This window comes from Lutra lutra, chromosome 12 (assembly GCF_902655055.1).
Source record: "Lutra lutra chromosome 12, mLutLut1.2, whole genome shotgun sequence".
In the NCBI taxonomy this organism is placed as follows: Eukaryota; Metazoa; Chordata; class Mammalia; order Carnivora; family Mustelidae; genus Lutra; species Lutra lutra.
In genome coordinates, this window is record NC_062289.1 from 94,298,888 (window position 1) to 94,306,786 (window position 7,899).

General features: G+C 46.2%; 1 pseudogene; it reads left to right on the forward strand.

Annotated features, from left to right (window-relative positions):
- Positions 1-2,731: 2,731 nt before the first annotated feature.
- Positions 2,732-2,845, forward strand: LOC125082761 (uncharacterized; annotated as a pseudogene).
- Positions 2,846-7,899: the final 5,054 nt, after the last annotated feature.

The following is a 7,899-nucleotide window of genomic DNA, read 5'->3' on the forward strand; positions in this document are numbered from 1 at the left end:
GGGGGGGGAGGGGAAAGTGGAGCCAAATGGGTGAAGGGGAGGAGGAGGTATAGGCTTCTAGTTAAGGAATGAAGGAATGAAGAAGTCGTAGGGATGAAAGGTACAGCATGAGGAATAGTCCTTGGTGGCATGGTGGTGATGTTTGGTGACAGCAGGAACGTACCAAAACACACAGAGCTGTCGAATCACTGTATCACACACCTGAAACTCATGGAACACTAACAGAACATCGTGTGTCTGCTGCACTTCAATTTTAAAAAAAAACAACCCTAAATGGAAAAAAAAAAATGTTTCTTTCAATCATCAACTCAGCACTGCCTAAGGGAACTCAGGAGCAAAACAAACAAGTAAAAATTACAGAAGTTTAATTTGAAATTTGAGGAAGAGGCCCAGGGAAGAAAAAAATTAACCAAAGACTCAAAGAGTAGGTCTATTGCCATATGTACTACCGAGCGTATAACGTTGAAATTAGCTTTTGACTATGAAAATTTTGATCTAGGATCCCAAGGGAATCAGTTTTTTTCTCGTTTACATTTTACAGTGCGTGAAAACAAGAGAAATCTCATTCACCACAGGACACATTCTTTTTCCCCATGTGTTCTTTTTAAAACAAAATTATTTTTAGCACAAATAGTTCTATTTGCTCCCTGGATATTCCCGGAAAAATTGCTGTTGTAGATGCTTCAGTGTAAAGACAGTCAGTGATCCTTGGTCAGTATCCAATGAATCTCGAAAGAAAAGAAAAAAAAAAAGAATAAAATGCAGTGGCTCAAAAGTGGATATTTTGGTGAACAGAAAATGTGAGATGCATTGCTACTATTGAAAAAGGAACAACTTCCAATATCCAAAACCTTCCTAGGTGGGATCCGAGGTCCATCCATGCACAGGGCACCCCTGGGTCTTGTGCTGGGAAAGCAGTGCTTTTCTGTTTCTCAAAGTTGCGGTCCCTAAGCCAGGTTCAGCAGACAGACTGACCTTCCTCGGCCAGTGAACAGATTCTTTGCAGATGTCCAGATTCCATTCTTTGCATGTTCCTACTTCTCAGTAATGACAGCCCGAAGTGAACCTGGGGGCGCTCCTGGACCCAAATCCAGTAGCTGATTCTCTCTCTGATTCTGTTTTGAAATGTGACATGGGATACTCTTCAGGTCACCAGAAATCTTCAGGTTGTTGATGAATGTGTCCAGGTCTGTGGTCACAGCCACGGTGGAGAGAAAAATAAACTAGCGAATGGGCAGAATATATGGTCCAGTCATACAAGAGACCCACATGCCCCTTCTGCATTTAAGTTGGTTTATTTCTGCCCTCTCCACTGTGGATACAACTTTTCCACACAAATTTTTCCTGAACTTCCGAATAGGGAATCGGCTGAAGACTGGTGTTAAAATAGATCCTCTCTTAAAACTAGCCAATCAATAAACATGCAACAAAGTCATGAAAGATGGAAATAAGCAATATAAGACATGCGGCACTGTAATTTTTGAAATACCTTTCTTTCTTTTTTTTGATTGTACTTTCCCAAATCAGACAGATACCCCATTAGTATTGCAATTTTTCCCTCCCCGAATTTAAGAAAAATGACTGTTTTATGTGGAGTATCTTGTGGAGAAATCGAGAACAGAGGCAGGCACTTTCCTTGTCTAAAAGAGATTCAACTTCAGGCCTGGGCCTGGTGGGGAGATGCTGGGCTTTGGCAGCGACTTAGAGCCCCAGGAGGTCGTGGGGTGGGGCAGGGCGAGAGCACTGGACGGGGAGAGCTTCATGAATTGGGTCACCTTTCCAAATAACAGGTGCCTCAGAGGAAACCAACCTGTCCTGGTGACCTATTCTGCCAGGTGGCTCACCTGTGCCCAGAGTGGGACTTGGGCATGCGCCTTTACGCTCACGGGTGAGGACCACGGGTGCGGGAAGGGCACAGGAGGGTAAAATGCCACAATTCAGATAATTCCCACTTTTCATAAGAAGAACCACCTGCCCTGTCAATTACGTCTGACTCCTTAGCGGGAAAGTCTCTTTCTCTGGAACTTCAGCACCCATGGGTTCATCAGGAGAACCTCTCTCAGCTGGGACTCTGATCCTTGCCATGAACAATCAACCTGCCCGTGGCTGCCACCTGGGTCCAATGCCATTCTTCTGAGAGACCCACGAAGTGTAGAAGGCACGATGTAGGGCGGATCATATCAGTCTCACTCTGGGGTCCTGGAGCTTAGGACTTCAGCAGATGAATTGGGAGGGTGGTGGGGCCACAATTCGGCCTGTAACAGAATTTAAACTGCTATAACTTTGAATAGTCTTGTGAGCATCACGTAGTGAAGATCACCCCTAGTTATCAAGAGGCAGCGATGTTTACTAAACTGAGCAGTTGTGGGATCAGACGGGTCCTTGCCCTCTGGTGGGCATTTCAGGAGGTGGAATGGAGGAGGAGGAGGAAAGCCCGGATGGGAAGAGGGAAGAGCTTGCACAGTCTGTGACGTAGCTCCACCTAGTGGCCAGCTGCGCTTACGACCGCTCCATTCACCAAAAGTTCCAGTGTCTGCCGCGGTCACGCAAGAACTAAAATCCACCAGGACTTTCTCTATTTGAGGAATAAAGGCCAAAATGAGTGAGGCACAACAACAAAATCCCCTCAAATCTCACCGAGGTTTCGCTAATAAGAATATTTAAAATAGGTATAATTTATGAAGTGTTGTTATGACCTTCCCATCTTTTCAACTTAAAAACATTTGAAATAGTGCTGGCTTTGGCAGTACGTATAATAAAATTGGGACAATCCTGGGAGGATTAGCGTGGCCCCCCTCCCCCGTGCAAGGATGACACACGGATTCTGGAAGCATTCCATATTTTAATTTCTTCTTTCTAGTCATTGATTGGTAATAAAAACCAAAGTGAAGAATCTGTCTCCTGGGATGAGACCTCTTCCCATCTCTCCACTCTGGCTCCCCATGACTCCATAGCAATTAGGCTGTGTGTGTTCATTAACTCGGCCTCACAGAAATAGCTGAGCTGAAGTGAGGGAAAATTTATACTGGTTATTGGTGAAGGGGAAATTTTAATTAATAAAGTTGAAGGTTCTAATCTTTAAAAAGTGTAAGTCAAAATGAGAATGTTAGTCACCATTGGGTGGCTTGCCACCCAATCAGCATCAAATACAAACATACAGGAATATTAATGAAATTGTTTTTAATTAACGAAAAGTGCTCTTCCTGTTGGCATTTTGGTGCCATAAAAATGCTGCATAAAAACGCTGGTAGTAAACTCTCCTTAGTAAATCTCATTTCCACCAGAATTAAGCCAAAATAGAATCGGATTAAAGCGGGGCGTCCAGGCTTGGTAGGGTGGGAAGAGAAACCTTTATTAGAACGAGCCCCTGGTATATCAGTCTCACTCCAGAACTGGGCCACCGTTGGGAGGAGCTGAGGCCAGAGAAGAATCTAGTAGAGGAGAGGTGAGTCCAATTACATGATTCCTTTTTTACTTTTTGGGTTTCTGCAGAAGGTAAATAGGGCAGAGTGAAGTCTGGGAACGGAGTACTTTATTCATACAGATAGCGTTGTTGAGATCAGCTCAAGTTCAGACACAGCGTACACTTGGGCTCTCTGCTCTAGGAGTTGTGGACAGGGCTAGATTTTCAAGATCCAGGCTGGAGAGATGCCATAGTCTTCCTTTCTCTTAGTCAGACCACGGCTTGGACTGTTCTAGGGGATGGTGCCTGGAGGTTCTCACTTTGGAACTTCGGCCCCTTCACAGCAGCCCCTGAGGGGTGGAATAAGCCTGAGGGGTGGGATAAGCCACCTCGTCGCTAAGGGCTCAGGGTGAGGCTGGACCAGCTGGGGAGCTGGAGAGTGTCAGAGTCTAGGCTGGTGAGGTGCAGGAGAAATATAGCGTGATGAAAATGAAAATGTGATTGTACATTTTCTAGAAGCCCCATTAAATGCAGTAAAAGGAACCAAGTCAAAATAATCTCAATGGGCAAAATGTTATTTTGATAAGGGTTATTATTATTGAAAAGAGCTTAAAATGAGATAGTGCTCATTCTCACGTTAAGCGCTCTATTGTCACAGGGCAGGGGGTTGGGGGGTGGTGGGTGGTGGTGGGTGGTGGTGGTGGTGGTAGCGGGTGGGGGGGGGGGTTGGTGGCTAAAATACCAGACAGCTTAGGTGCCTTTCAGGGGTTTCCCTGGATATGGATAAGGGAATCCTCTCCCTCCATCACATTAGCAATGGATCCCATATATTGACATGCACTAAAAATTTCTGCTGTAGAGTCACCGCTTCCATCTTTTTGCTCCTGTAAATCCAATGAATGGTGTTCAGGGAAGTCGTCTTGGGCACCGCTGATTTTCCCTGAGCAATGCTGATAGGTCTTCGGCCACAGAAACATTGAAAGACCCTCACTATGTGCTCACAGCTAAAATAATTTCTGCTTGGTACACACACGCAAAAGAGTTACAGCAGTAGCGTATGGAACATTTTGTGTATGACACACATAAACTAGGTAGATAAACTAAGAGATATTACATTTCCAATATTAACTATAATGGTCATAGTTGTCTTTGTTGGGTTTTATGTTTACATTTCTGTCCTGAAAAACCATGTTCTAGTCTTTTGGGATCGATTTCCAAATGTTTTCCTTTTTCTGCAAGACCAATCAGCCCATGAGTGTATTAAGAGGGGCAGCTCAGGGCTGACCATTTGGGGGAGAAGGAATGAGGGAGATGCTGTTGGTGCCCTTGCAGTGGCTACCAGGGCCCAGGACTCCCACCCCTATGAGCTGGAGGACACAGATAGAGTTTGGGTCTGAGAATTCTCAGACCATTTCAGAGAATTTCTCAAACTGATGTCCTCTGGTCCATAAAAGGGAGCAGCAAGGAGCATCTTGACTCTGGGATCAGCTTCCACCACTTTGCTAAGCTCACTGTGCGCTGGAGTCTGTGTCTCTCTCACCTCCTGTGCAAATAGAATGTTCTACAGCTGCCATAGCCACATGGTGTGAGATCTCTTCAGCATAAATTTGTCTGCAGGCCAGATAACCCTTGGCCAACAGTGTGTAGACAAGGACTGGTTGTCAGGTGACTCCTGGAAGCAGGTGAAAAGTAAAAATTCGTCCCTCCTGGCCCTGGGTGGTTCAGGCTGGGAACCTCCATATGTCTGGCCTGGTCCTGGTTCCATCCCCACTGATGTGTCTCAGCTTAGGGAATGGGAGACCTGGTTTGTCACACAGGTGGCTGGAGAAGGGGATGGAATGGGAAGCAAGCCCCTTCCCCAGGGATTTAGGAAGACGTCCATGCAGTGCTCACACCAGCCATGACAGTGTGACCTGTCTCGTCCCTGCTCAGGAGGAGCCCGAATGGCATCCTCAAGTGTGGGCAAGGCTGGGCCCAGGCAGTGATGCTGGACTGATTCACCTAATCTTGCAATCTTGGCATCCCCTCCCTCTCTCACATGGCCTGGCTGTCCTTTGTGCTGTCCCTCTGCCCCCCCCAACCATCCCCTCTACATCTTCCCTCTGAATATCTAGTCCAAGCCCCTGGGTCGTGCCCTCACCCTTCAATGCAGAAGGATCTGACGGAGCCAGGACTCCTTAGAGCCTAGCTGCTGCTCTCACTTCTGTATTGGGTTGCGCCCAGCAGGCATTCCTTTCCACACTACCATGAGACCATGGTCTAGAGACAAAGGATTTCCTGAACCTGGAGCCTCCCACTTCTCAGATTCCCTTCAGAACAGGGCGTGGCACGCATCTGCCCTTGGGGCCACCTGCCCCAGCTCTCCCGCTAAGAGGGGGAGGATTCCTTCTCAGGTTCCTTTCATCAAAAGGGTGTGGGAACAGAGGAGGGGCACAAGGGAATAATCCATTGGGGGAATTATCCTTTAAATGCTAAGGTATGTGACAGAGCAAGGACCCTGGGATCACTGTAGTCTCAGGACTGGCGAGCCCCCCACAGGAGGAGGATCGGGAACAAGGTGTAAAAGTATTACTGTTGGGTCCATGGTCAAAGGAGAGAGACTGATACAAAGTGAAGGTCAAGCAAAGCTTTATTTCGCACCAAGCATCGAGAATCAAACTGACCGGTCAGGGCTATCTCTTACAAAGAGGCGACTTCTCCCTGCCTTACCAAATAACTTTTAAAGGGCAAGGGCCATGTGGTTGGGCCTGGCCACGCACAGGTGGCCAAAGAGATTGTAACACACAGAGAAAGCTTCGCAGTCATGCTAGGTCACACACGGGTGGCCAATTGAATTACAATTTACCCTAGTAGCTATTTGAACTAGCCTATCACCTTGGTCAGAATTGGCGCCCAAAAGGCACCCAAAGGGCGTGGCCCATACTCCTTGGTAGCTAGGGAGACAGTATGTGCCCCCACCGATTGGATACCTCCACCTGGCCTGACCCACCCTGGTATTTGGGCTTTGTTACCTGGGACTGGTTTCCGGGACTTGTTTTTAAGTAGGTCCCCTGGGGGGAGGGGGGAGAGGGACAGTTTAAGTTTTACTGCATAAACAACAAAATCACTGTTTAACCGGATGGCATCGCTCTAGTTGAATAGGCCCTTACATTACTGATACCAAACTCAGTGTAGAAATGTAGGGTCTTTCCCTGGGAATGGAAAGGTGGGAAACAGTTCATGAGATTTGGGGTTAAAGGGCTTCATCTCTGTGTGGGGCTCCCCAAACACGCACTGTGACCCCACTGTCATTCAGCACCCTCTCCAGCCTCCCTTTTTTCTGAGGCCAACTGAATACCACAGGAGTCCTTCTCTTTAGTCATGATTGACCCACTGTCTGCTCAGAGGTGAGACCCATCATTAACTGAAGTCATTCCTGACAGACTCATGGGGATTCTGAAAATGTATTTTTCCTCTCGACGCTGGGAACATTTTCCTGTGTGGTAATGGGATTTTTTCAGATGATCTATTTGGCATACGATACACTACAAGATATTTAACTCTTACAATGCCATAAGTTCTGACCTACATACACACCCATGAGGCAAGGGGATGGGATTTTCTTTTTCTTTTCCTAAATGACAAAGTTCACATCAGTAACTGTGCTATTTAGGAAGACATAAATTCTGGGAAACACACACACACACATAGACACACACAAAACCACATGCCCACTCAGAATCACACCTTGTCAGTTCGCACAGAGATGTACCTCACCTCCACACACACAAACTCACTACGTGAATGCTACACAGCCACTTACAAAGACATGACCATGGTTATCCATGTGGAAAACCCATTGTTTCACCACACCTCTGATCCACATTCCAGTGGGAACCCAGGATCTGATGGTGCCCCTGACTAAAGACAGCAAGAGACTGATTCCAGGATACATACCTCTTTTGCTCCTTCTGGGCGGCACCTGCAGGTACAGAAAAGAGGACATGATGAGCCTCAGGTCATGTTGTACCCTGTCTGTCTGCATGATCTTTAGTTCTCTCAGTGACATTAGGAAACCAGAGGGAACCCTGTGGTTGGCCCCACAGTAAGCGAACAGGATACCTGTAGGAAATTGTGTTTCCTAGGGGATGTGTCTGCCCCATCCACTCAGGATGGCGACTACAAAATTCTCATCCAAGCAGGAGAGACTCTTGCTGAGGGAAAGGATCCTACCACAGCAATTATAACCAGGTTTGCTGTTGCCAATGGTAAATGTCCTCTTGAATCAGATGATGGATGGCAAGAGACAACCACTCAGCACTCTCCCCAAATATAATGTCCTCTCAAATGTGTAGATGTGTATGTATATATCAATATATATATTTATATGTATTGAAATATATATTGATATATACATACATATATATATAATGATATATACATACACACATGCACACACACATATATATACATACACATACATTCACACACTCATACAGTTTAAACATTTTATTTCC